Source organism: Tursiops truncatus, chromosome 18 (assembly GCF_011762595.2).
Source record: "Tursiops truncatus isolate mTurTru1 chromosome 18, mTurTru1.mat.Y, whole genome shotgun sequence".
Lineage (NCBI taxonomy): Eukaryota > Metazoa > Chordata > Mammalia > Artiodactyla > Delphinidae > Tursiops > Tursiops truncatus.
In genome coordinates this window covers 10,059,828-10,086,197 of record NC_047051.1, presented here as the reverse complement: position 1 = coordinate 10,086,197, position 26,370 = coordinate 10,059,828, and the positions used below count along the sequence as shown (strand labels likewise).

General features: G+C 38.5%; 1 long non-coding RNA gene across 1 annotated transcript in view; it reads right to left on the bottom strand.

The window, feature by feature from the left end:
* Window positions 1-2,607: 2,607 nt before the first annotated feature.
* Window positions 2,608-26,370, bottom strand: part of LOC141277022 (uncharacterized) — a 45,949-nt gene continuing 22,186 nt past the window's right edge. The window contains exon 4 of the long non-coding RNA XR_012327581.1: window positions 2,608-3,385. This is a non-coding gene — a long non-coding RNA (uncharacterized lncRNA). The remainder of the gene's footprint in view (window positions 3,386-26,370) is intronic.

Sequence of the window (26,370 nt, the reverse complement as noted above, 5' to 3'; positions counted from 1 at the left end):
GTCACTGTTTGCAGATGACATGATACTATACATAGAGAATCCTAAAGATGCTACCAGAAAACTACTAGAGCTAATCAATTAACTTGGTAAAGTATCAGGATACAAAAATAATGCACAGAAATCTCGTGCATTCCTATACACTAGTGATGAAAAATCTGAAAGAGAACTGAAGGAAACACTCCCATTTACCACTGTCACAAAAAGACTAAAATACCTAGAAATAAACCTACCTAAGGAGACAAAAGACCTGTATGCAGAAAACTATAAGACACTGATGAAAGAAATTAAAGGGGTTATAAACAGATGGAGAGATAGACCATGTTCTTGCACTGGAAGAATCAACATTGTGAAAATGACTATACTATCCAAAGCAATCTACAAATTCAGTGCAATCCCTACCAAACTACCAATGGCATTTTCCACAGAACTAGAACAAAAAATTTCACAATTTGTATGGAAACACAAAAGACCCCGAATAGCCAAAGCAATCTTGACAAAGAAAAATGGAGCTGGAGGAATCAGGCTCCCTAACTTCAGACTATACTACAAAGCTACAGGAATGAAGGCAGTATGGTACTGGCACAAAAATAGAAATATAGATCAATGGAACAGGATAGAAAGCCCAGAGATAAACCCACACACATATGGTCACCTTATCTTTGGTAAAGGAGGCAAGAAAATACAATGGAGAAAAGACAGCCTCTTCAATAAGTGGTGCTAGTAAAACTGGACAGCTACATGTAAAAGAATGAAATTAGAACACTCCCTAACACTGTATACAAAAATAAACTTAAAATGGATTAAATGTAAGGCCAGACACTATCAAACTCTTAGAGGAAAACATAGGCAGAACACTCTATGACATAAATCACAGCAAGGTCCCTTTGACCCATCTCCGAGAGAAATGGAAATAAAAACAAAAATAAACAAATGGGACCTAATGAAACTTAAAAGCTTTTGCACAGCAAAGGAAACCATAAACAAGATGAAAAGACAACCCTCTGAATGGGAGAATATATTTTCAAATGAAGCAACTGACAAAGGATTAATCTCCAAAATATGCAAGTAGCTCACGCAGCTCAATATCAAAAAAAAAAAAAACAACCCAATCCAAAAACAGGCAGAAGACCAAAATAGACATTTCTCCAAAGAAGATATACAGATTGCCAACAAACACATGAAAGGATGCTCAACATCACTAATCATTAGAGAAATGCAAATCAAAACCACAATGAGGTATTACCTCACACCAGTTAGAATGGCCATCATCAAAAAACCTACAGACAATAAATGCTGGAGAGGGTGTGGAGAAAAGGGAACCCTCTTGCACTGCTGGTGGGAATGTAAATTGATACAGCCACTATGGAGAACAGTATGGAGGTTCCTTAAAAAACTAAAAATAGAACTACCATACGACCCAGCAATCCCACCTCTGGGCATATACCCTGAGAAAACCATAATTCAAAAAGAGTCATGTAGCACAGTGTTCATTGCAGCTCTATTTACAATAGCCAGGACATGGAAGCAATCTAAGTGCCCACTGACAGATGAATGGATAAATAAGATATGGCACATATATACAATGGAATATTACTCAGACATAAAACGAAACAAAATTGAGTTATTTGTAGTGAGGCGGATGGACCTAGGGTCTGTCATACAGAGTGAAGTAAGTCGGAAAAAGAAAAACAAATACCGTATGCTAACACAGATATATGGAATCTAAAAAAATACATGGTTCTGAAGAACCTAGATGCAGGACAGGAATAAAGAGGCAGATGTAGAAAATGGACTTGAGGACACGGGGAGAGGGATGGGTAAGCTGGGATGAGGTGACAGATTGGCATGGATATATATACACTACCAAATGTAAAATATATAGCTAGTGGGAAGCAGCTACATAGCACTGGGAGATCAGCTCGGTGCTTTGTGACCACCTAGAGGGGTGGGATAGGGAGGGTGGGAGGAAGACGCAAGAGGGAGGGGATATGGGGATATATGTATACACAGAGCTGATTCACTTTGTTATATAGCAAAAACTAACACAACATTGTAAATCAATTACACTCCAATAAAGATGTTAAAAAAATTAAGTTAATTTTACATATTGATATATCTAGAAGAAAGCATGATATAAAACGAATAGGAATGGACTTAGGAGTCCCATAGACCTGGTTTATGTCTCAGCTGGTCCACCTACAATCTGTGTGACCTTGGACAAGGAACCTAAGCTCTTGAAGCCTCAGTTTCATCATCAGTAAGTCAGGGGGGTATTTCCTATATCATCGATTTGTAATGGGCTCAAAGGATATGATATAGTTAAGCTCAGCACAACATTTGACACATAGTAACTGATAACTGAACACTAGGGTTCCAAAAATTCATAGGCTTTCTGGAGAGATGGGAACTATGATGGAAAATCTGCTGAACCATTTGGGGCAATTGCTTTGCTCATTTCATCAGCACTGGGGCAATGCAATGGCATCTGAATCACTGCTGTGTGGTTTCTGGGATAGTCAGGTCTAGTTTGAAGCCAGGTTAACATTATATTTTATTGGTTTTCTGATTAGGCAGAACTACCCATATAGGGTAGCTATACCACATAAATAAGCTTTGAGATTACTTTTAGGCCTGTATTGAATAGTATTCAGATCATAGAGACAAATAGAAAATTGGTATAGGCTCTAAACAAATTCATAATCAATAAATTAACATCATTAGGTACATGCCTGTTGTATATAGAGTGACACATTGCTAAGAATTACACCAGCAATGACTCAAATCAAAGTTAGGACCCTATTCAATGACTCAAATCAAAGTTAGGACCCTATTCACCCAGCCCAGCTTAAAAAGTGAGCTGAACACTCTCTGGGATCTTTTTGTCAGGATGTTGAAGGGTTGCTCCTGACCCTAAAGAGGGCCATTATCACCATTATCAACATGTGAACAAATATTTAAAGCCCATGCAGTCAGGGCCCTTGAATATATTGACCACCAATATAACCTTTGGTCTCATTAAAAAAATCTAATTTATAGTAGGCTATCAAACAGTATTTGTTGAATGAATAAATGAATTAATTTTCAATTAGGCAAACTGTTGGATAATAATTAGCCTGCAGAGTGACTGAGCTGAAGTTTTGCTGGTTGAGGGTAAAAGAGTAGCCCAGTCCTCTGTTGGTTCAAGTCTTATGGTTTCTAACGTTTCTCCAAATGTCTATATATAATTTCTTACCTTACTAAGCACAGTCTACTGAACATAACTGCATCTTTCAATGATGTGATGGATCATTACAGCCTCAGGATTATCATGCTAAATCCAGTCTCATCTTTCAGTTGCAGGTATAGATGTAGGATGGGTAAGAGTTGGGATGAAGGAAGTGTGGCCCTGAAATATAAATTTAAGATTTTCATTAAAATAAATACCGATTACCCAAAAATGTTTTGTCATATATCTTGTTCTAAAATCCATATGGAGAAAAATATCAATATTTTCTCGGCTTGTCTGGGTAACTTTTACTACAATGAAAATCCTATTATCACTCAATAGGTGAATGAAGTTTGTTTTATTCCAGAAACTGTTTGTGAGCACCTATTATATACTAGGAAGCTACTGTGCTAGACACTAGGAATACATAAAATGGTAGGACAGGGCTTCTGCACTTGAGAAGTGGACTCCTTGACATTTAATCACAATTCAGTATATTATAAAAAATTGCTATCTCTATAACAATATATAATTACAAGATACTGTGTTTGGCTAGAAGTGATTATTCTGTGTATGAGAACTTCCCAGAAGAGGCGATATTTGAAATAAGTCTTAAAGGATGAGTAAGAGTTCACCAAGACCAAGGTCATCAGGTTATACAACTCCAAGGAGCACCATCACATTGTATATAAATGGTGATCTCTGAGTTTGTGCTCCTGAGGAAGAAACTTTTTTTTATATGGATTAGGATGACTTCAGATACAAATAAACAGAATATTACAGAAAGTGGCTTAAATAGTAAGAGGTTTTATTTCTCAAAGTCAAAAGGAATGTGGTCTAGGGAGGTTCAGGTGCATGGCTGTGTCAGCCAGGATCTTCCATCATTTCACATCGTTGTCCTCAGCATGTTGGCTTCTGTCCTTGGGTTTATCACCTATGGTCATAAGATGGTTTCTAAAGCTCTTAGAAATCATTCAAATACAGGAAAAAAATAGAGCAGGTGAGAAAACTCTCCGTGAAGTTCTCATTTATTTTTTTAAGGGAGGAAAATACTTCACAGACATCACCCAGAAGATTTACCCCTGTGTCTCAGTGGCTAGAACTTATGACCATTACTAGCTACAAGAGAGATTGAGAAAGCAAGGAAATAATATTTTTAACCTCTATTGTGTGAAGCACTCTCCACTAGGAGAAAAAATAAGGGAAAGAAAAGCTCTTGGGGACTTCCCTGGTGGCACAGTGGTTAAGAATCCGCCTGCCAATGCAGGGGACACAAGTTCAAGCCCTGGTTTTGGAAGATCCTACATGCTGTGGAGCAACTAAGCCTGTGTGCCACAATTACTGAGCCTGTGTGCCACAACTACTGAAGGCTGCGCACGTAGAACCCACGCTCCGCAAAAATGACAAGCCACTGCACCACAACAAAGAGTAGCCTCGGCTCGCTGCAACTAGAGAAAGCCCACGCGCAGCAACGAAGATGCAGCCGAACAATGCAGCCAAAAATAAACAAATAAATAATTTAAAAAAGAAAGAAAGAAAAGCTCTTGGGTAGGAATTCACAATATCTTAAAACTATTCTAAAGTTAAAAAAAAAATTAGACTTTTGGTCTCCAGAATTATACCTTTGACAAATATTATGATTTTTCTTATGTTTGCTAAAATATACTTATTTTTTCTAATATTAATTTTTTTCCTTCCTCAAAAGTAGTGTGCTTCAGCTTAACATCTTTTATTATTCTATCAAGATACCTATGAAATACATATTATTATAGTTAGTTTATATCTGCAGAGTAGAAAATTGGAGCAAGAAAGGCTTAAACAACACAGCTAGCAAATAATTAAATAATGAAGACAAGAACTGTCCCTGGTCTCCCAACTCTTAGATCAACTTTTTTCCTATGATGTCTCAAATGTTTATATTTTCATAGTCTGATATTACATGGTAATATAATGATATAGTACTTTAATTACATATAGTATAATACAGTTTGGTACTATAACATAGTGTAATAGTTCATCTCTGCCATATTTCAAACTGACCAGTTTTGCCCAAGATAGATAAATCAGCCTGTAGGAATTATGCATTACAGGTTTAAAGGTAGTTCTGTTTAATGGGTCACTCTCTATTGCAGGAGCCCACTATCTTCTCAACACAGCCTGAGAGAATAAAAGAATTGGCTTTCACTTTAAAATTAGAGGAGTTCAGGAAATGACCTGGGTGTGAGGGCAACAGAGCATAAGAAAGGTGACTTGAAATGCAAGAACTCTATATTCCTTGGACTACCTTCTTCCTCTGTCCTCTGGCTTGCATCTGCACCTGGCAAGTAACAAAATCACCAGCAAATCAAAAGAACACATTATGCCAAGAGATAAGACGAGCCTTTAGAAACCCAAGAGAAGCTAAAATATACTTCATTCCTGGGGGAAGAGACTGCACGGGTCATTTGAAAACTCTGAGATGTACTCTATGCTCAAGATCAATAGATTTAATATTCGATAGCAGCAGCCATGGTCGCCATGGTGAGCAAGACTCTGACTATAATTACAAGGTTCGGCTGGATGGATTGCAGGGAGAAAGTTTTTATGAACAAAACAGACTTGGCACCCTTACAAGGCTTATCTCCAGCATACTTCTGACAGTCAGGGGCAATTCAAAAGATGGTGCCTTTGAAGATATAGTAGAAAGCACAGTAACTGGGTCATTTCATTCTGGGGCTTTCAAACACTGCTCTTCTAAATCAGGCTAGGGTCTAAACAGCTCCCAGTGTCCATAGCTATAATTTAGGACTGTGCCCAAGTGTTTACTTGACCTCATTTTCCAACATGAAGAATTAGCTAGTAAACAAGTCAAAACAGAATTTCCCCAAAACAAGCACACTTTGGTCAAGGCAGATCCACTCAAGCCGAACCCTGTAGCATGCATCTAAAGAATAGGAAAGGTCAGTGACAGGATTTCTCTAAGATGGCATCATGTATTTTCAAAAGAGTGAACCAGAAGACCTGGTGGAATGTCATGTTTCTGAGTTGTAAGTTGTTTGTTATGCTTTAATCAGGCAGATTATTATGTAGTTGCTTTAAAAAAGTGTCTCAGAAGATTTTGCATAGCAAAGGAAACAAACAAAACGAAAAGACAACCTTGTAAATGATATAACTGATAAGGGGTTAATATCCAAGATATATAAACAGCTCATACAACTCCACATCAAAAGACAAACAACCTGATTAAAAATGGGCAGAAGAACTGAATAGAGGAAATGCAGATGGTCAACAGGCACATGAAAAGATGCTCAAATCACTAGTGATCAGGGAAATGCAAATCAAAAGCACATTGAGATATCACCTCATACCTGTCAGAATGACTATCATCAAAAAGAACACAAATAACAAATGTTGGTGAGGATGTGGAGAAGGGGAACCCTCATACACCACTGGCGGGAAAGTAAATTGGTGAAGCCACTGTGGAAAACAGTATGCAGCTTTCTCAAAAAACTAAAAACAGAACTACCAAATGGTCCAGCAATTCTACTCCTGGGTATACAACTGGAAAAACAAAAACAAAAAACACTAATTCAAAAAGATATATGCACCCCAGTGTTCATAGAAGCATCATTCACAATAGCCAAGATACGGAAGCAACCTAAGTGTCCATCAACAGATGAATGGATAAAGAAAATGTGGTACATATGTGCAACTGAATACTACTCAGCCATAAAAAAATGAAATTTTGCCATTTGTAGCAACATGGATGTACTTGCAGGGCATTATGCTAAGTCAAGCAGAGAAAGACAAATACGGTATAATACCACTTATATGTGGCATTATAATGGAACACCACTGTGGAATCTAAAAAATTCAATAAACTAGTGAATATAACTAAAAAGAAGCAGACTCACAGATATAGAAAACAAACTAGTAGCTATCAGTAGGGAGAGAGAAGGGGAAAGAAGTAATATAGAGGTAGGGGAGTAAAAAGTACAAACTATTAGGTATAAAATAAGCTACAAGGACATACTGTACAACACAGGGAACATAGAAAGTATTTTATAATAACTATAAATGGAGTATAACTTTAAAAAAAAGAAACGAAAACTTTGATTATAATCTAAAATTAAGTTTTCATGCATTGGTGGCAAATGACAAAAACAAAGACAAAACTGGGCCTTTTTATAAAGCTAAAAATATTTGATCATTTTAATTCTAAAAAAAAGATATATATTTAGTTGTTAATCAGTTATTTCCACTATAAGACATATGACCCATCAATTACGTGCCTGGCTATTTATGCTAGAGAAATGAAAATTTATGTCCTCCCAAAAACCTCTGTCTGATTATTCACAGCAGCTTCCTTTGTAAGAACCAAAAGCTAGAAACAACCCAAATGTCCTTCAGTGGGTGAACTGTGGTACATCCATGCAAAGGAATACTACTCAGCAATAAAAAGGAATGAACATTGATACACACAACAAATTGAATGGATCTCAAGGGCAAACTGAGTGAAAAAAAGCAGATTAAAAACATATCCTGAATGATCCCATTTATAAAACAGTCTCAAAATAACAAAATTATAGTGATAGAAAATAGATTGGTGTTACCAGAAGTTAGGATTGGGAAGGAAGTATGATTATAAGGGAGTAGCACAATGGAGTTTCTTCATGGTGATGGTACACTTATGTATCCTGATTGTGGTGGAAGTTAAACAAATCTACACATGTGATAAAAATTTTATAAAATTATACATTCCCCCCCTAAAAAAAGTCTGCATGTAAAAAAACAGATGAAATCTGAGTTAGGTATGTAGTTTAGTTAACAGAATTATACTCATGTCAATGATCTGCTTCTAATAATGTCCTATGGTTACGTAAGATGCTATCATTGGGGGAAGCTGGGGGAAGGATACACAACTCTCTGCACTAATTTTAGAACTTCCTGTGAGTCTAAAATTATTTCAAAATTTAAAAAAAAATGGAAACAAAACATTAGGTTCCCTCATTTACAGAGAAGTAAACTAAGATTCAAACAGGCTAAATAACTTGCCCTTATTTAAAAAAAAAAAAAAAAAAAGCCTTTGAGCTAGTAAAAAGTCAAGTTGAGATTTGAACACCAGGGCTTCTGACTTTAAATTCAGGGCCTTTATACCACAGTGCTCCTATTAGCCATGTGTTTATTGGGAAGGTAAAGATCCAGGTGATACGTGAAGGTTGTCCAGGTAGATGGAACAACATGTTCAAAGCCAGGAAATAAACAAGAGCAAGGGAAAGAAGTACAAACCACCAAAGGCTGGGGAACGGGGGAAAGCAGAGAGATAAGAGCACTGAACCTTCAGGGGGGCCAAGAACAGGGATAGAGGGAACAGGCTGACAGGCCAGGAGGTTGTGGACTGTGGACCAGACACCTAATTAAGAGACAGAATAATTCCTGACAATGACAGACTCTAGAAATGGAAAGGAGGTGAGTGGCCATATGCTACTCGAAGTAAAGGTCAGTGAGTGTAAGCTGATCAAGGAACTGCGAGACTAGGGAGTCAAATCAGTGGTCTTTTCAGGACATTCGAGGGAGCCAGAACGATAATACGGAGAGGAAGATAGAGCTTTATCTCTCCTACTAGTATAAGCTTCCTAGAAGTAAGGACTATGCTTTATCTTTCTTTGCTTTTCCCACAGAGCCTACAATAACACCTTGGACTTGGAGCTCCATTGATATTTGCTGAATTAATGAACAAATGTTCTTATGCTTTGAGAACCTGAAACGGTCAATGAACCTTATTTAGCACCTATTTTCCCAAGAGGAAGTTGTTTTGGTTGGTCAACATGACAGCAAAATGACTATTAAATTCCATTTTAAAAATACATCAATTTCTCATTTGGCATAATGAAGATAAAGTATTTTGTTGAGTTTCGTTTGTGTCAGATATTATGAAGGAAATATTGCCCCATAGATTTCTGATTCTCACTATCATCTTCTCATACACTCAAACCTATGTGCACATACCCACACACATAGGTGTTCCTCTATTCAGAGAATTAAAACTATAAGGAGGTACTCAGAGTTGGTCTGCCATGGTCTTGATTCTAGAGTTGTGCTGTCCAATATGGTAACCACTAGCCTCACATGACTATTGATACTTAAAGTTAATTTAAATAAAATTTAAAATTCAGTTCCCAGTTGCTCTAGCCACATTTCAGGGGCTCAGTAGCTAAGTGTGGCTAATGGTTACTGTATTAGACAGTGCAGATAGAGGGCATTTCCATCATCTCAGAAAGTTCTAATGTACAGTGTTGTCCAAAGCAACACACAATGACTCACTACTTTTTCTTCCCTGTCTCTCTTACACAATGAATCATGTCATCTTAAGAGGTTCAGCATTCCATGTCTCAGATGGGCCCCTGCCATCAAAATGAAGAAAGCAGCATCAATTAGGTTATTTTCAGCACAATCATGTGGAATTCAACTATATTAGAACCCTGATGTCTTTGATATAAACATATCAAATTTTATGATTATGCTATTTATATACCACGGTACATGTTTAATATGGTTAAGAAGTACAGTACAGTAAATCCTCTACATTCCAACAGGTTCTATTCCAAGAGCATATTCATAAGTCCAATTTGTTCATAAGTCCAACAAAGTTAGCCTAGGTACCAACTAACACAATTGGCTATATAGTACTGTACTTTAATAGGTTTATAATACTTTTCACACAAATAATACATAAAAGACAAACACAAAAAATAAATATTTTTAATCTTCCAGTACAGTACCTTGAAAAGTACAGTAGTACAGTACAACAGCTGGCATACAGGGTCTGACATTGAGTGAACAGGCAAGAAGAGTTACTGACTAGAGGAGGGAGAAGAGGTGGGAGATGGTAGAGCTGAAGGATTGTCAGCAATAGGGGATGGAGGGAAAGCTTCAATTTCCCTCATGCCTGAAACTGTTGGCACAGGTTGTGGTTACTTGCTGGATCCAATTCTATCTACCCTCTTGAAAAAATGATCCAGTGATGTCTGGGTAGTTCTTTTTTTCTCGTCATAAATGACACAGTAGCACTGGATTGCATTCTGAATGGCTGCTGCAACCTTTGTGGACTGTTCTACGTTCAGGTCCTGTGCCTCAAAACTAACAGTGCCTCCTCAAATAAAGAAAATCCCCTTGCCATTTCCTGCATCGTGAATCTCTTCAGTTCTTCAGTTACCGAACGAGTGACGTCTACCATCTTTTCGCCTCGCTCCACCATCTCAATTATTTTCACTTTTGTTTCCATGGTTATCAACTGGCACTTCTTAGCAGTACCAGCTACAGCACCACTGCTTTCACACTTGCTTCTGGACGTCCTGGGCTTGAAATATACTGTACTACTGTACTCTATACAGTACCGTAAAGTACACAAAAGCACAACCACTTGTAGAGGATGCACGCACGTGACAATGTACTCCAGACATGTGAACTAACTTATGATTGGACATTCGAACGCACGTTCACATCTTTGAAAGTTCGCAACTTGGAAGTTCATATGTAGGGGACTTACTGTAGGCAGAATCACAGCGACTCCCCTAAAATGCCCACACATTAATCTCCAGAACCTGTGAATATTATGTTACAAGAAAAAGGGGAATTAAAGAAGCAGATAAAGTTCGCTAATCAGCTGACCTTGAGATGAAGAGATTATTCTGGATTATCCAGGTCCTTAACCAGAATCCTTAGAAATAGAAGGAGATAAAAAGAGTCTGTGTCAGAGCTATTCAGAGGGAGAAAGATTTGATTGGCTATTGCTGGCCCTGAAGATGGAAGCAGGCCGCAAGCCAAGGAATCCAGGCAACCTCCAGAAGTTGGAAAAGGCAAGCAAACAAATAGCCCCATAGACCCTCTGAAAAGAAATGCAGCCCTGCCAACACTTTGATTTTAACCTGCTCAGAGTTACTTTGGACTTTTAACTTCTAGAATTATAGGATGATAAATTTGTGTTGTTTTTAGCCACTAAGTGTGTTGTAATTTGTTACAGCAACATTAGGAGCCTCATATAGAAGTTTCCTAAAACTCAATATAATTGATATAACTTTTAGTTAATTATTTAATTTTATTTCTATTTCTTTTTTGGTAGTGTGGGAAAGCAAATTTTAAAAGAATCAGTGGTTCTTCAGCTCTCAGAAGTTTTTTTTTTCCTAAGACACTGAGGCTTCCTAATTGGCCACTTGACCCAGAACTCTGTAGGAGGGAGTGCAAGTGTGGGCAGAGGAAGAGAGCAGACTTTGAGCTAAGCCCCCTCACAGAGAGTTGCTAATGCAGAGTGGTTGTCTGCCTGAAAATGACACTGAAGTTCTCCACACAGAGGATAAAATTAGGTAATCTATTTTGCTTCATGAAAAGGGCAAGGAAATGATATAATCTTTAAGAACATTAGAAAAATATGTACAATTCTATTTATAATAGCAATAAGATAATTGTTCTATTGTGTTAAATTACTGGGATTAAATGTTATCAGATGAGGTTTTATTTTCCATTTTGTCATTTTTAAAAGATTCAATGTGCTTCTCAAGACAAAAGGCCAACAAAACATTGCATGTTGGTATCAAAATAGAAAAGTAGGTCTAGTGCATTTGAGGTGGGAGGAAATTTGTTGGGATTTATGCTAAAATACAGCCTAGAGTTTTCATACAACCCATCAAAAAACTATGTTTTAATGAAGCCTAAGAAACTACTTCAAAACTTTCCATTCCTAATGTACTTGCCAAGAGCTCTGAACTTCCTGTGTTCACTCTCAGAGGCTCTGAGACCCTCTACATGCCATTTATTTAGACTCATGTATCTAGATACCTACCACACACCTCAAATTTAACATGTCTCAAGCTAAACTATTTAAATCCTTCTCCACCCTAAGCTTGCTTCTCACATTTTTCCTAACCCATTCAAGCTTGAAAGCTCAGTTATCCAGAGACTGCCTACCTTCCATCCCCATCATTCCCAGCTCCTGACCAAATTCTTACAATTCTTCTTCTGTATCTCTCTGGTGAACACGTTCCTTCCATATCCATTTCTAGAGCCTCCATTAATCTTGCTGGTTCTCATCTAAGCTCAAATCCGTTTCTCCTAACCAATCCAGTCAATGAAAAGGACTTATAACTGCAGAGCATCACCTTAATTCTTTTATTTAAAAATATTTTTGCATACTTGTAATCTGAAAATCACCGTGGAAAGACATTGTCCTTGGTATCAAGGAGTTTAAAACTGAGTGGGAAAGGAAATAACAGTATGTAATATAACAATATAATTATATGTAATATAATGATATATAACAATAATAAAAATAATTGCAGTTATCATTTATTGAGCATCTTCTATATTCTAGACATTATTCCAGATTATTGCATATATTGTCCCTAATAATTATAACAGCTCTACAAGGTAGGAATTAGGCTTATTTTATAGATGAAAAAAACTAAGGCTGAGATATTACTAACTTGCCAAGATCTTGCCGTCCTAAGTGGAGTATAAACCTAAGATTCTTGAGAGCAGAATCTTGAGAGCAGAATTCAACTTTTTATTTTCTATTAATTCCAGAATAAAAGAATTTCAGACCAAATAGCAGTTAGTTTTATAGGTAGTGATAAACAGTCTAAGTCAGAGAGAAACTTTAGACTTTAAAATGGTATTTATATTCCTTAAACATCTTCTATATCAAGGCCTCAGGTTCTTCCTATTTATGTTTGTGGACTTTCTTTCTCCTTAATATGCCTTTGTCCTATAATTTCTAGTACCTCTTACAAAGAAAATATACGAAGTTAATAAGAATTATCCACAGAAGTGTTGTGAGCATTTAATGAAGGAATGCCTGTTTATTGCCCACCACAGTGCCTGAGAAATAGTAGACCCTTTATAAGAAGTAGTCAATGGTTTCTTACAGCAAAATGGCTAAGAGAATTGGCTCTGGAATCAGCCCATCACTACTACTTACTAGACATGTGACTTTGGCTAAATTATGCAACCTCTCTGAACCTCACCCCGTTGCATGTAAAATGAGTCTAATAATATCATACTCACTTGGAGTTACAATGCAATCTAATTGGACAATGCATCTAAAGTACTTAGCATAATTTAGCTGGGACTCAATAAATATTAACTTTCGGCATTTAGCTTTTCTCCAGAAAAGCAGAGTTGCAGTAAAAGTTTTATAGTAAAAAAAGAAATCAACGCCTGCTTTTAATCCACACCAGTCTATTTGGCCAGAAGCTCAATTAGTTTATCATCTGAATAGAAAGATATCAAATCATAGGATTTGGGAATGCAGAGAGAACCTTAGCTGAAATCCAGCTCAATCTGGCCATGTTTAGAGATGAAACAGAGGTTCATAAAAAGAAAATTGAACTCCCAAGGTTGCAAAGCTTGTTTAAGGAAGATCCAAGAGTAGAATTTAGATCTCTATTTTATAATCTGATGCTCTTTCAACTACCGAGAAATGTACACCTTTTTAGAAGTCAGTTAAGCACCATTTCATATGTTAGAAATTCTAAAATAAATCACTAGCCATATTATTCCCAAGTGTTTAACTGACTGTAGTAAGTAGACTATAGCTAAGGTTAAAATTCAAGTAAAATCAAATTTATATGCTATTGAATATATGTCTATATTGCTTAAAAAGAGCTGACTACTCTTTACATGAGTACTCTTGTTGAATTAAAGTTTTTAAGGTTAAATGAGTTTTATAAAAATGGTCATTAAATTCAGAAAGCAATGGACATTGATTAAAGGAAGGACTGTCAACAAAACTTGGAAAAATAAAATAAGGATTTTAAAACCCTGAATCAGGCATGTTTTCTGCCCTCAGGGAAATACCATTTCCTAATGGAACAGATCACAGAGGAGCTCACTACACACACTCTTCAACTGTATCACCTTGGAGTTAATAGTTTTAACTGTGACACAGGCTTATCTTGAATAACACAATGACTATTCTCATTCTTTGGATAACTACTGATTGAGCACTTCCTTTTCCAGGAATGGTGGTAGTAGCTAGAGCTGTAACAGTGAAATAAGATATGGTTCTTGTCCATAAGAATCTTAGGAGATAAAAGAAGACAACGACGAGGAGTGATTAAGAAACTACAGTCCAGGATAATGGACATCAACAGCTAATGTTTAGGATAATTAATGTCAATAATTTATTATAATTTATTTATAGCTAATGTTTATTCAACACATATTATGTGCCAGGCAATCTGCCAAGCACTTCCAGATTGTTTCACAAAACCCTATGTAATGGCTGCTATTATTGGCCTCATTTTCTGAATGAGAAATCTGAGGCCAGGAGCTTACTAGAAAGCAGGGGAGGTAGGACTCAAATGCCAGTCAGCTAAGTCCGAGCCCCATCTGTTAACAATGACACCACTGCATAAGCGATGGATGGAAAGCACATAATGTGCAACATGGCCCACAGATGAGGATCCTAACCCAGTCTTGGTGGGTCAAGGACCATTTCCTAGAGAACACAACATGTACACTTAGCCAGGGATTGTGTCAGAGAAGGATAAGAAAGACCTTGCAGGTGGATAAATCAGTATAAGAGGACCTGCTTTCCCATTGCCCTAAAAATTGTACTTGGCCAAGTCCCTTCATGATATGATCCAGCGCCATCTCTCACCACTCTCCACTCCAATGCTTCAACTATAATTTGACGTTTTTCAATTGTCAAAGAACCATGTTCACTTTCCCTGCTGGGTCTCTGGGCACACCATTCTTCTGCCTAGATTAGAACTTTGCTTCTAGGTAATGCTTAGGCATTCTGCAGGTTTCAGCTTGGACACTGTTTTCTCCAGGGAGCTTCCAAAGAGCACCATCCAGATCTTCTCAAATTGTATTTAGGGTCCCTACCATGCATGCCTACAGCTCTCTGCATTTCTGCCACCACAGCACTAAGTGGACTGTGAAATTCACATTCAAACATTTACTCTCAGGAGACTGTAAACTCCATTGAGCAAGGTCTTTTTTTATTCATCACAGTAATCCCAGAGCCTGGCACAATGCCAAGCACTTAGTAGGTACTCAATAATTATTTGCTGAATGAATGAAAAGATCTAAGTTTGTGGAGTAACATCCCCATCTTGTGGCCTTTTAGAAGACTCCGGTAAAGTCATAATACCCTGCTGTGTTTTCAATACCAAAAGGACAGGTGGGCACTCATAATCCTTGTTCCAGCACTGGAAGAAATGAAAGCAAAAGTGAGATCCCACTTGCCAGGTCAATGTTTACTACCTTTAGTTGACACAAAGCAGAAGAAATAATTGGGAAGGGAATAATCCTGAGAGTACAGTTGTAAATAAAAGTGAAAGAACACTCAAACCAAACAAAACAGTTGCCTTGTCTACTTTCATTTCTGAAGCAAAGGATTTTATTCAGGTTTACCATCTAGAAGGACAATTTCCAAGCACATATTTTCTCATAGACCGAGTCATTCTCAGTTAGATTCACAACCTTCTTAGAACAATTGCACCTTAGATGGAAGGAGAGAGCAGATATTTCAGAGGAAAAGCACCCAGCTAGCAAGTGGCACTGCCAGGCTAGAACTCAAACCAGCTGGCTGCTGGTCCAGGGTCACACGGCCTTTGCTAAACCTCAGTTGTATTTGTTAATAATTAAATAATGATTAGTTAGTGTACTGTAGGATGAGTGATGATGTCTTTTTATTTTATTATCAATTCATCATAATTAGTATATAACTTTTCTATGAATGGTCCAGGAGAGGGTGGTGGCACATAAATTAAAGCAATACCCCAAATGGGATCCTTTGAAAGTGTTGCAGAAAAAGTGTAATAACATTAAAGTTCTATAGAGAAATTAGAATTAAAGTGGAAAATTTTATATACAAAAGCATTAAATTTTGACAGACAAGGGTATTCATCCTGAAAATAGTAATCTAAAACTTCAGAATCTTGCACCAAAGAGGAATGAGTCTTAAAGGAAGACTAGCGCCTATTAAAATGAATAAAAATTTGAACATGTCTTTGACTTCCCGCAAATAATTAGCATTAGCACTGCTGAAGCGCCTCCAGGGCACCATAAACTGGATATGCAAGAATTCTTCTATTTACCCTGACAACCACCATCACCCTGTAAGTAGGTGTTGTCCCTCACTTCAACTTACAGATGAGGAGATGGAGCAAAGGATGGCTAAGGGTCTTGTTCAAAGTCCCACGGTAAGCAAATGGATGGTCGTGAGATTCAAAACTCCTGAGTCTAGAGCTACTGCTTTTGCAACCCTTTGCAAAACCAAAGGTTCAAACCTTGCTTTCTGTCATTTGTCACCCTTCAACCTGCTTTTGAAGATGTGTTAGATTTATGACCTCACTTCTTTGCAGGCATTCTATCAATGTTTCCTCAGTCTTTTCCCTAATAGAAATTTCTGATAGAATAAGCCAGAGTGAAGTCAAAACAGCACTGGAGTTGGAGTTGAAACAAAAGGGCTTTGGAATACTTGGATCTTCCATCCTATGAGGTCACTTAACCTCTTTCAAGGTTTTTCTAATCTGTATAATGGGAGCAACACCTACTGCACAAAGTTGTTGAGTTTAATGAAACAATATATTTCAATGTGGGTGCTCACACATTTGTTGGTTCTGACGCCACAACTGTCCTTGGGGTCCACAGTACCCTCTGAAATTGTTGATGGCCCCTCCCATGTAAGAAACCTGTATGTAAGGAGTGACACTGAGACAATGGGTGGATAGAAGGAACTTCTTTGCGACTATGTTTGAACACTGTTGAAGGTCCAGCAAAATATTTTCCCTCAATTTTGTCTCCTAAGCAAACCACATCTGGCACTTTTCTCACCACAGGCCTATGTTTCTTTAGCCCAAATTTAAAAGTCAAAGGACTCTTTTAAGTCATCACTGAATGTAGAGGAAACAAACAAGCCCAAATGAAAACATCCTTCATATATTTTTCAAGCAAATGCAATCACTCAATGATAAGATTCACTCATTCAACATACCACAAACATTTACTGAGCGCCTACTATATTTGTCTTAATAAAACATAATACCAAGTGTTCAGACTATTTGGAGATTGTGTGGTTCATATAAATTGTAAATATTTTTACTCTCTTTCCTATCATTCCCCAGGAAAGAAATTCAGAGTGACAACCTTAATCCGTCTGGAAATAGCGCAGAAATGACTGAATTCTCCAAGGTGATGACTTTCCCTCCCTAAAGTCATCCTCTTTGACCTCTGAGACCTCATCCTCTTCCACATCTCCCTCACTCCATTGCTTTTGGTAATGGGCACCTCTCTGTTTGGATTCAGCCATTTATATATATTTAGGATTATGAATATGTGTTCTTTACCACACACTCTTCCCAAGGACATGAAGTCACACAGATATTAAGCAAATGTTCTCTTATCTCTTGCCGTATTGATAAAAAGAAAAAAAGCATGACTAAAGGAACAAATGAAGCCACCTGCTTTGAGTGTTAACAAAAAATTAGAAACCTAAGAACTCTGAATACTGTTGTAAGCACTGAGTGCTGCTAAATATTATTTGGTACAAGCAAGTATGCCTTAAGAACCAATCTCTAACTTAAAAATGCTCTTAACTGTCCCCTCTATTACCAATGTGCAAAATAGTGATATTGCCCCTTCCACTCATCCAGGGGTCAGGGAAACTGACACGGAGGCAAAAGTGCTGTGTCAAGTGAACAGAACCACCCCCAGTGCTCCATGAGCTTTACCACACAGTTGTGGTCCTGGAAATCTCTTCTGCCTTCTATGTTGTTTGGTTTCAGAGGACTGGAGAGCAGATAACCAAAGGTAGAGTGGAGTGGTGGGCAAAATAATGCTCCTCAAAGATGGCCACAGCCTAATCTCTGAAACCTGTGAACATGGTACCTTATATGATAAAATGGATTTTGCAGATGTGATTAAGTAGCTGGAGATGAGAGATTATCCTGGATTATCTGGCTGGGATTGATGTAATCACAAGTGTCCTTATAAGAGGGGGCAAGAAAATCAGAGTCAGCAATAGATGATGGGATAATAAAAGCAAAAAGTTGGAGTGATGCGAGGAAGGGGCCACAAGTCAAGGAATGCAGGAGGTCTCTAGAAGCTAGAAAGGCACAGAAATCGATTTTCCCTCAGAGCCTCCAGAAGCACTTTGCTGACACCTTGACTTTAGCCCAGTGAGACTGATTTTGGACTTCTGACCTTCATATCAGCAAGATAATAAATGTGTGTTGTTTTAAGCTGTTAAGTTTGTGGTAATTTGTTACAGCAGCCATGTGAAACTAATACAATGGAAAGCTATGTTCTCTAGTGAAGAGAGCAAAGGACTGGGTCAGAATCTTGGTTGTGGTTTTAAGTTTGCCACTTGTAGCTGTGGGACCTTAAACAAGTCACACTACTTCTCAGGACTTTAATTTACCCTGCACCACAGGACTTCACTCTGGTTAACTCTTCAGAACTATCTAGCTCTGAGAGTCTATGATGGACATGATGCTAAGCATGCAGAGCCACTTAAATTAACATCCTCCTCGTCCTCAGATGAGATCTAAAATTCAGTTTACATTCTCCCTGCTATAACATACCTCAAGTGACTGTACAGCCAGATCATAAAGCCCAGACATTGGCACTGAAGACACAGCAGCATATAAATTGTATTTCTAAATCATGGAATGTATTTGCCTGGTACCCAAAATTTTTTTAAAAAGATGGTGCCTGCCTTAGGTAGGTTTATTTTGGAGAAGGAGACTTTTAGTTCTGGCCAAACATATGGCCTGGCGGTTCTACTACACCCACTGAGTGTTTGTCATCTCTGCTCCTGTGCAGTAATTTTAATAAAAGCCCTGTACCAGCCCTCACCCCAGGCAGTGAGCCAGCCCCACCTGTCTCTTCCTGACAGACTGTTGAACATGGATGCCTTCCAGCAACTAAAAGTCATTATTTGGCCTTCAAAACCTTTCTGCTTTTGCTCCAGGTAGCTGTTGCACAACATTTTAAATTTAGAAACATGATGTCTTTCTTATTTTGCCATCTTTGAGATGTTGTGTGACTTGGATTTTCCAACAAAATAGATCACTCTTTGCACCACTCCCCGTTCTCAATACACAAAAGATCAAATGGATTAAATGAATCTCACTGTTTTATGTGTGTTTCATTTTCTTCAGAATACATAAGCCCACCCAGGCACCTGGTGCTTGAAGTGGACTGAGGAGAACAGCCGGGCAATGCTTTAACCCTCACTAGCCCTGGGCAAAGGAATTTTTGTCTGAAATTGAGCTGTTAATTGCTTTCAGCCTGCCAGATGCTGTGAGGACATTTTCACCAAAATCAAAATAGAAGCCAAAATATTCTGAGTATACATTTAAGAACCAGATTCCAGGTACTTAGCAATTCTGACATGAGAGTGTTCACTGTATTTCGTCAGCTTGACAAAGGATTACTCCTTCCCTTTGTGAAGCCAGCAAACATAAGAATGAGAAAGAGGTATACTCTTTTCTCTCAGATTTATACAGGGTGGGATTTTTATAATGACCATTTTGAGAAATCTGAAAGTGTGAATAATAAAATGGAAGCCTTCTAAAAGGTGACATTAAAAAGGTGACAGCAATTATTTTAGCATATTAAGATATAAGAGATATGCTAGGAGACGATGAACCTTCACAGTGTGGAAAGGTCTGATCTGTGCAATACTCCTCCTGAAGGCCAGACAATAAGGAAGTCCTTTTCTCTCTCCCCACTTTACCTGCAGGATCGAAGCACTCACTTCACCTTCTCCTGCACCTGCAGGTCAGCTCCATCCAGCAGTGGAACTAGATGAAGAAAAGGGCAACTAACCCACACTGGAGGCACAAAGGCAGAATTGTGCTGGCCCTAAACACAAGTGAAATTCAACAATATTCTTCTTTATAGATAAGAATTTATCTCCCTCAAAAGGGTTTAATTTTCCATTAGTGGGAGTTATTCTACATTTTTTCTACTTTTTACTTTGTTACGTGAAAAAGTAGGTGAGTAAAGAAAACAACATCATATAAAAAATTTAAGATCTGCAGTGTTTTTCATGTAACCCTTAATATTTTGTGCTCACTGTCCCTAGATAGACATCAAATGTTATGCATGAATCAGTCTTGTAAAGGTCAAGGCTTTTGGTAGCAAGCAAGAGAGACCAAATATCACTAACTTTATGAAGCAGAAAGGCATTTATTGAAGGGATATTGTGTTGCTAACTCAATCAACAGGAAGGCTAGAGAGGTCAGGCTGAGAAAATGGACAGGATCACTGTAGAATGAACTGCATGGCGCCAGGAGGCCACCACTGCTTACCACCACCTATAACAATTCAGTGTTGCCACCACCAAACACTTCATGTTGTTGCCCCTAGAATTCTGACACTAACCACTGCCCTTGCTGAGCTCCCCATCATTACCAAACTAGCACCAAGGAGTGTTTTTCATTGGCTCTGTAATTTTTGTCATTCTCCCAGGAACACTGGAATGCTGGAGCCCAGGTGAAGTCATACCCCAGCACCAGGGGCCAGGGAGCAATGCCTAGCCATTTCAGATTTTATAACAGGTGATGCCTTACTTCCACCAAGGTTCACACTCTAGAGGATTTCCCACAAACGGAAGCATGTTTGGACACTGGGTAGCCAAACAACAGCAGATGTCTAGCACAACCCAGTACTCTTCCTATCTGATATCTGCATATACTCTTCACTGGAAAATACTCCTGCCTCATGTACTAATGCAGTGCTCCTCAAATAATCAAGACATCTTCAGCCACTCCCAACAAAGGAAGGCAACCCTCACCCTTGCCAATTACTGCCTTTAGTTCCAAATCTAAGATCTCAGAGTCATGTTCTTTTTTTTCCTCCATTTCTCTTAAATGCCTGCTTAATGTTCTGCAGTCATATGATCTGAAATGTAAAATTAAGCAACAAAACTTATTTAAAAATGGTTTGGTAAAAAGGTAAGAAAGAAAAACAAAATTGGTTAGAATATATAAATTTATATATGACATGGCAAGGAAGGAAATACTAGTCATGGGATGTAGTTGATAGTTACTTGTTCTCCCCTCTGTTGCACAGTTTGCTTTACCTTCTTCTTCAGCCAGCATTGTAACTAGTATGGGGTCTTTAGCCACATGGACAACACAAACCTTCTTTCCCACCTGGGGGATCTCAGCCCTTGTGAGTTAGCCCAGAAGGGTCTGCTGCACTTTTATACTAACTTACTGCTCAATGCAGTGATAATAGGTGCTGCCAAAGGAATTATCAAAACTCATCTCTTTCTCTTTTGAGTAAATGAAACCTCATTTCTTCTGGAGAGTCAGAATCCATCATCCCAGTTATCACCATAACCCTCCTTTTCCGCTGTTCTCTCAGAAGTATGAGTCGTCTAAAATGGTCAAGCTTAGCTTCCAATTCAACTATTGTATGTCCTCTGGAAGAAGCATTTGTCCCTGGGGCACTAACATAACTAAACAAACAGAATCCAGAGTCACAGGGACAGAAAGCAAGTTTTATAAGTGGGTTATTAGCTATACCAGGTACAGGATCCACCCCACTTCCAGTTCATTATCCCTCGACATTCACACTCTGGCTGTAAGAAAAAGAACACCGTATTTCAGTTAACAGTTCAGAGTGGATTCTGAATTTTGTAAGACAGTATCCAACTACACACGGTATTGGCAGTAAAATTGAGTACTGCATAGTCCACTGTACCATTCCATAAAGCTAACCGCTTCTAATGATAAAGATATAAATCCAGTTAATTCCATGGGTACCAACCATTGTTTTGTTTCTTTTACTGTAGCTTAACTTCCAGTTGGCCTTTCCTACCATAATCGTCCTTACATCAGTTCACAAGTCAGGAAACTAATGAAGATTAGTTACCCTGCCAGTTACTCAGGATACCTATTCTTACTGTATATAATACATGTATTTATCTTTACATACATTTATATACATACATATATACATCTAAACTTACAGGAACTAGGTAAATAACCATGTTCAGAAACCTACTGTACCTACTGTGAGGTAGACCTGGGTCAAAACTCTAAATATTATCTGGCTTTTAAAAAATCCCCATTATTCCTCGTACACCTCAGTAGAACTTGGGCCACCTGAGTTAGAACCATTGTGAAATCTTCCCTGGAATATCTGGGCCCATTTACCATGGTAAATAGCTATAATCCCTTAAAGGACAATTAGTATGTAAAGTACTGGTTGTAAAGGGCACACACTTGTAACTCTTTGGCATGTTCTTTCTGAGGGGCCCCAGACCTGCCTTCATGCAAGGGGCTCCATCCAGGTCTGTGATGTGGCTCAGGGCTGGGAATTGGGTAAGGAGCTACAGCTATCTATGGTAAAAGCTCAAGTCAGGCCCCCTTCACCACACCTAGAGATATTTTTGTTTTTTATTTAAATACATCAAGAAGGACCATAGACAGCTTCCAATTAGGAATCCCATGATCAATTATTCATCTCTAAAATCTGTATGGGTCACATTCTTCCAACTGACTATTATCCCAGCTGCCCATGAAGGTAACGACATCACTTTGCTTCTGCTGGTTAAATGTCATTACTTGGCTTGGGCATCTAGGCGCTTCCCATCCCCACTGAGTTTATGAGACCATAACCCCTGTAGAACCTCCCATTGTCATCTCAGCCTACAGAAAAGAACCCCTGAACCACTTCTCAAAGGTACTCACCTTGTCGATGTATTTATTACTCAAGGCCTCGGTGAAGACAGTTTCTTCTGAGATCTCTTGGAGGGCAGCGTTACGGGAGTCACACTTATTTAATCCACTCAAACACTTCTGTCTTTGGTAGACGCAGGCTACATTAGATCGAGTATTTTCTCCTAGATCAAGTTTATCTACTCTAGACCTCTGTGAAACCATTTTCATTCAACCAGCCAAGTTAACATTTAGAACTATTTCCAGCCATTTGGTCCAGCACACAGGATACAGAATCTCTGAAGTGTGGGCTTGCATTGATAAATTCAGTCTGATCTGTAATTATGCTCTCCCATCCTTGATAGAGCTTCCTCAGAATTTATTTCCCTGCAGATTTTGGTGATATGAACTAGCAAAGATTTGTAATTCTTTTCTTACATCACCTTCTCCTCCTAGGTTTGCCTTTGTAATTTCCCAAGTCCCCTCTCCTCCACCATCCACACTCACAGCACACACTCTGGTTCTAGGCCTAGAGACATCCCAAGAGGGGGTGAGCGCAAAGGGAAGAACTGCTTCCTAAAGGCAACTCCCTTGAGGAAAGGTACTATGAAATAAGTTTCCATTACTTCCTGAAGTTAGTGATGCCTATAGAAATAGTTTTGCATATTTTTACAGAATTTTCAGGTGTTCTGAATTGAGAGGATTACTCTGGACAGTAAAACCACCATATTCCTGGAAAATTCTCCCGTAACATTTGATGCCAGTAATCACTCTCTATTTTGGAAATCCTTCTTCTTCTACGTTTCTATGTCATTTCATTCTAATTTTGCTTCTCTTCCTCGGTTTCTAACCATTTTTTACCATTCCAAGATGAACTTTTATCTTCTCTATGTCTTTCTCTCTTCTCTTTCCACAGTTTCAACTCTAATCAATTTTTGATGTTTTTGTTTCCATCTATAGCCACATGCCTAGGTTTTATCTCTCTTCTGAACTCCAATCCCACATTTCCAACTGCATGCCAGACATCTCAAAGTTGCCACGGAAAAAGAATAGCTCAAAGACTGAACTCTCATTTCTTCCTACAAAAAAAGCTCACATCACCTAGGCTGGGTTCTTGGAATCATATCTGAGTTGTTCTCCCACATTCACATATCCCGTCTATGCCAGTTCCTTCCACGTTTCTCTATAAATTCTCTAGAATCTATCCCATTTCTTTGATTAAATCATTTTCTGCTTCTCAAAGGCTTCCCATTGCCTTGAGGAAAAAAATGAAGTTTTAAACTGCAGGCTCTCAGTGATCCACTGTCTTTTCGCAGCTCCATCACTCTCTACACAGATCTCTAGTTGACCCCTTGACCCCTACCCACATTCTCAAGGGGAATCTCAAGTGCCTGCTATTTCTGATATTCACCCTTCTCGAATTCACTTCATCATCTCTGGTCACGTTATTCCCTCCACCTTGTAACTACCAATCCTCCCCTTTCAGCTGGACTAAGTAAAAAACCCAAGAACTAAAGGATGTATTAATGAAAAAAAAAAAAAAAAAAAGAACAGAGGGAGAGAACTCAACAATTAGATGCTTATGATGTCCTGGAGAGGGTAACCGGGGCTTAGACAGCTACAGGGATGAGGAGAGGAGAAAACTACAAAAACCTTGACATATACGTTTGGAAAACATAGAGCAAAGGAAATCTGTACACTGTGCCCAGCTGAGCCCTGAAAATTGGCAAGATCCCAGTGTTCCCAACCTCAGCATACATGGGAGAACACAGAAGACATAGCAGTGGCGTGGGAAATCTAAAACAAGAGCCTTAGCTGGTCTCACAGAGGACCTGGGTGCACATTCAGTGTCAAACAAAAGAATTATGTCATTGCACCAAAGCAGCAAACAGCATGAAACAGGGGATGACTGAGAAAGCTCTCATGGTTGGAACAAGGAAGACACAGCAACTGCCTGGGTGCAATGACCCAAGACCAACAGGAACGAGAGTGTCTCAGCTGATGCCAGAGTGGTTCACACAGCATACAGCCCTTCTCAGTGCCTGAATATCACAAAGCCTCTCTGCCTTCTCCCAACCCCCTCTCTCTTCCCACAAACACAGCCTGGGTTGGGGAGAAAACGGGTGCTAAATTGATGGAAGATATTAACACATACTACCTAGCAGAGTAGGAACTCTGAACAGAAACTAAACTCAGTTACAAAAAAATATAGTTATTTTTAACCACCTGATTCTTTGTTTGAGATTCAGATCTGCATATGTGTGTTATGTATACATAAAATTTTTTCAGTCATAGAACATCAATGTATGTCTTAGTCCTTTTGGATAGTATAACAAAATACCGTAGCTTATGTGGCTTGTGAAAAACAGAAATTTATTCCTCATATTCTGTAGGCTGTGAAGTCCCAGATCAAGGCACCAACAGACTCAATATCTGGTGATATACTCGCTTCCTCGTTCATAGATGACAGTCTTCTCACTGTGTCTTCACATTCAAGAAGGGGCAAGGGAGCTCTCTGAGGTCTCTTTTAAAAGGACACTAATCCCATTCCTCAGTGCTCTACCCTCATGATCTAATCGCCTTCCAAAGGACCCACCTCCAAAATACTATCACATGGGGGATTAGATTTCAACATATGAATTTGGGGGGGGGGACACAAACAATCAGCCCATAGCAATGTGGTTATAAATACTATGACAAAAAATAATCTATCAGTAAAAAGGAGTTTGTGATTGGAAGGAATATCATTCTAAATATTCCTAGACACAAAATTAAAACCAACTAACTGACAAATAAAATAAACCAAAGTTCTCTGTGGGAAACACTATCCTTAAGGACCTCTAGTAAGTCATTTTTGCAATCTTTCCTGAAAAATTCATGTAAGAATTTATTATAAATAATAGAAACCAACAGCATTGGGAAGCAATTTGTAAATTCCATTCTATGATGAAATTGTACAGCTGTGAACCTGAGGAATGAACTAAATAAGATGACCTTAGAGGTGACTTCAAAAGAGCAACCCTCATTATATTTTTGGATGCTAATTTTCTTACTCCCTATCTAATTTCAGGACATTAAATTGCCAGTTGCAAGAAGAGATCTGATCAAACTACTCAGAAATTTAAGACACAACTATAGAAGATATGTATCAAAATATGTACATCAAGATAGATATACATCAGGTGGAGCTTCAAGATGGCTGAAGAGTAGGACGTGGAGATCACCTTTCCCCGCACAAATACATCAGAAATACATCTACACGTGGAACAACTCCTACAGAACACCTACTGAACGCTGGCAGAAGACCTCAGACCTCCCAAAAGGCAAGAAACTCCTCACGTACCTGGGTAGGGCAAAAGAAAAAAGAAAAAACAGAGGCAAAAGAATGGGGACAGGACCTGCACCTCACAGAGAGCTGTGAAGGAGGAAAGGTTTCCACACACTAGGAAGCCCCTTCGGGGGCGGAGACTGTGGGTGGTGGAAGGAGGAAGCTTTGGAGCCACG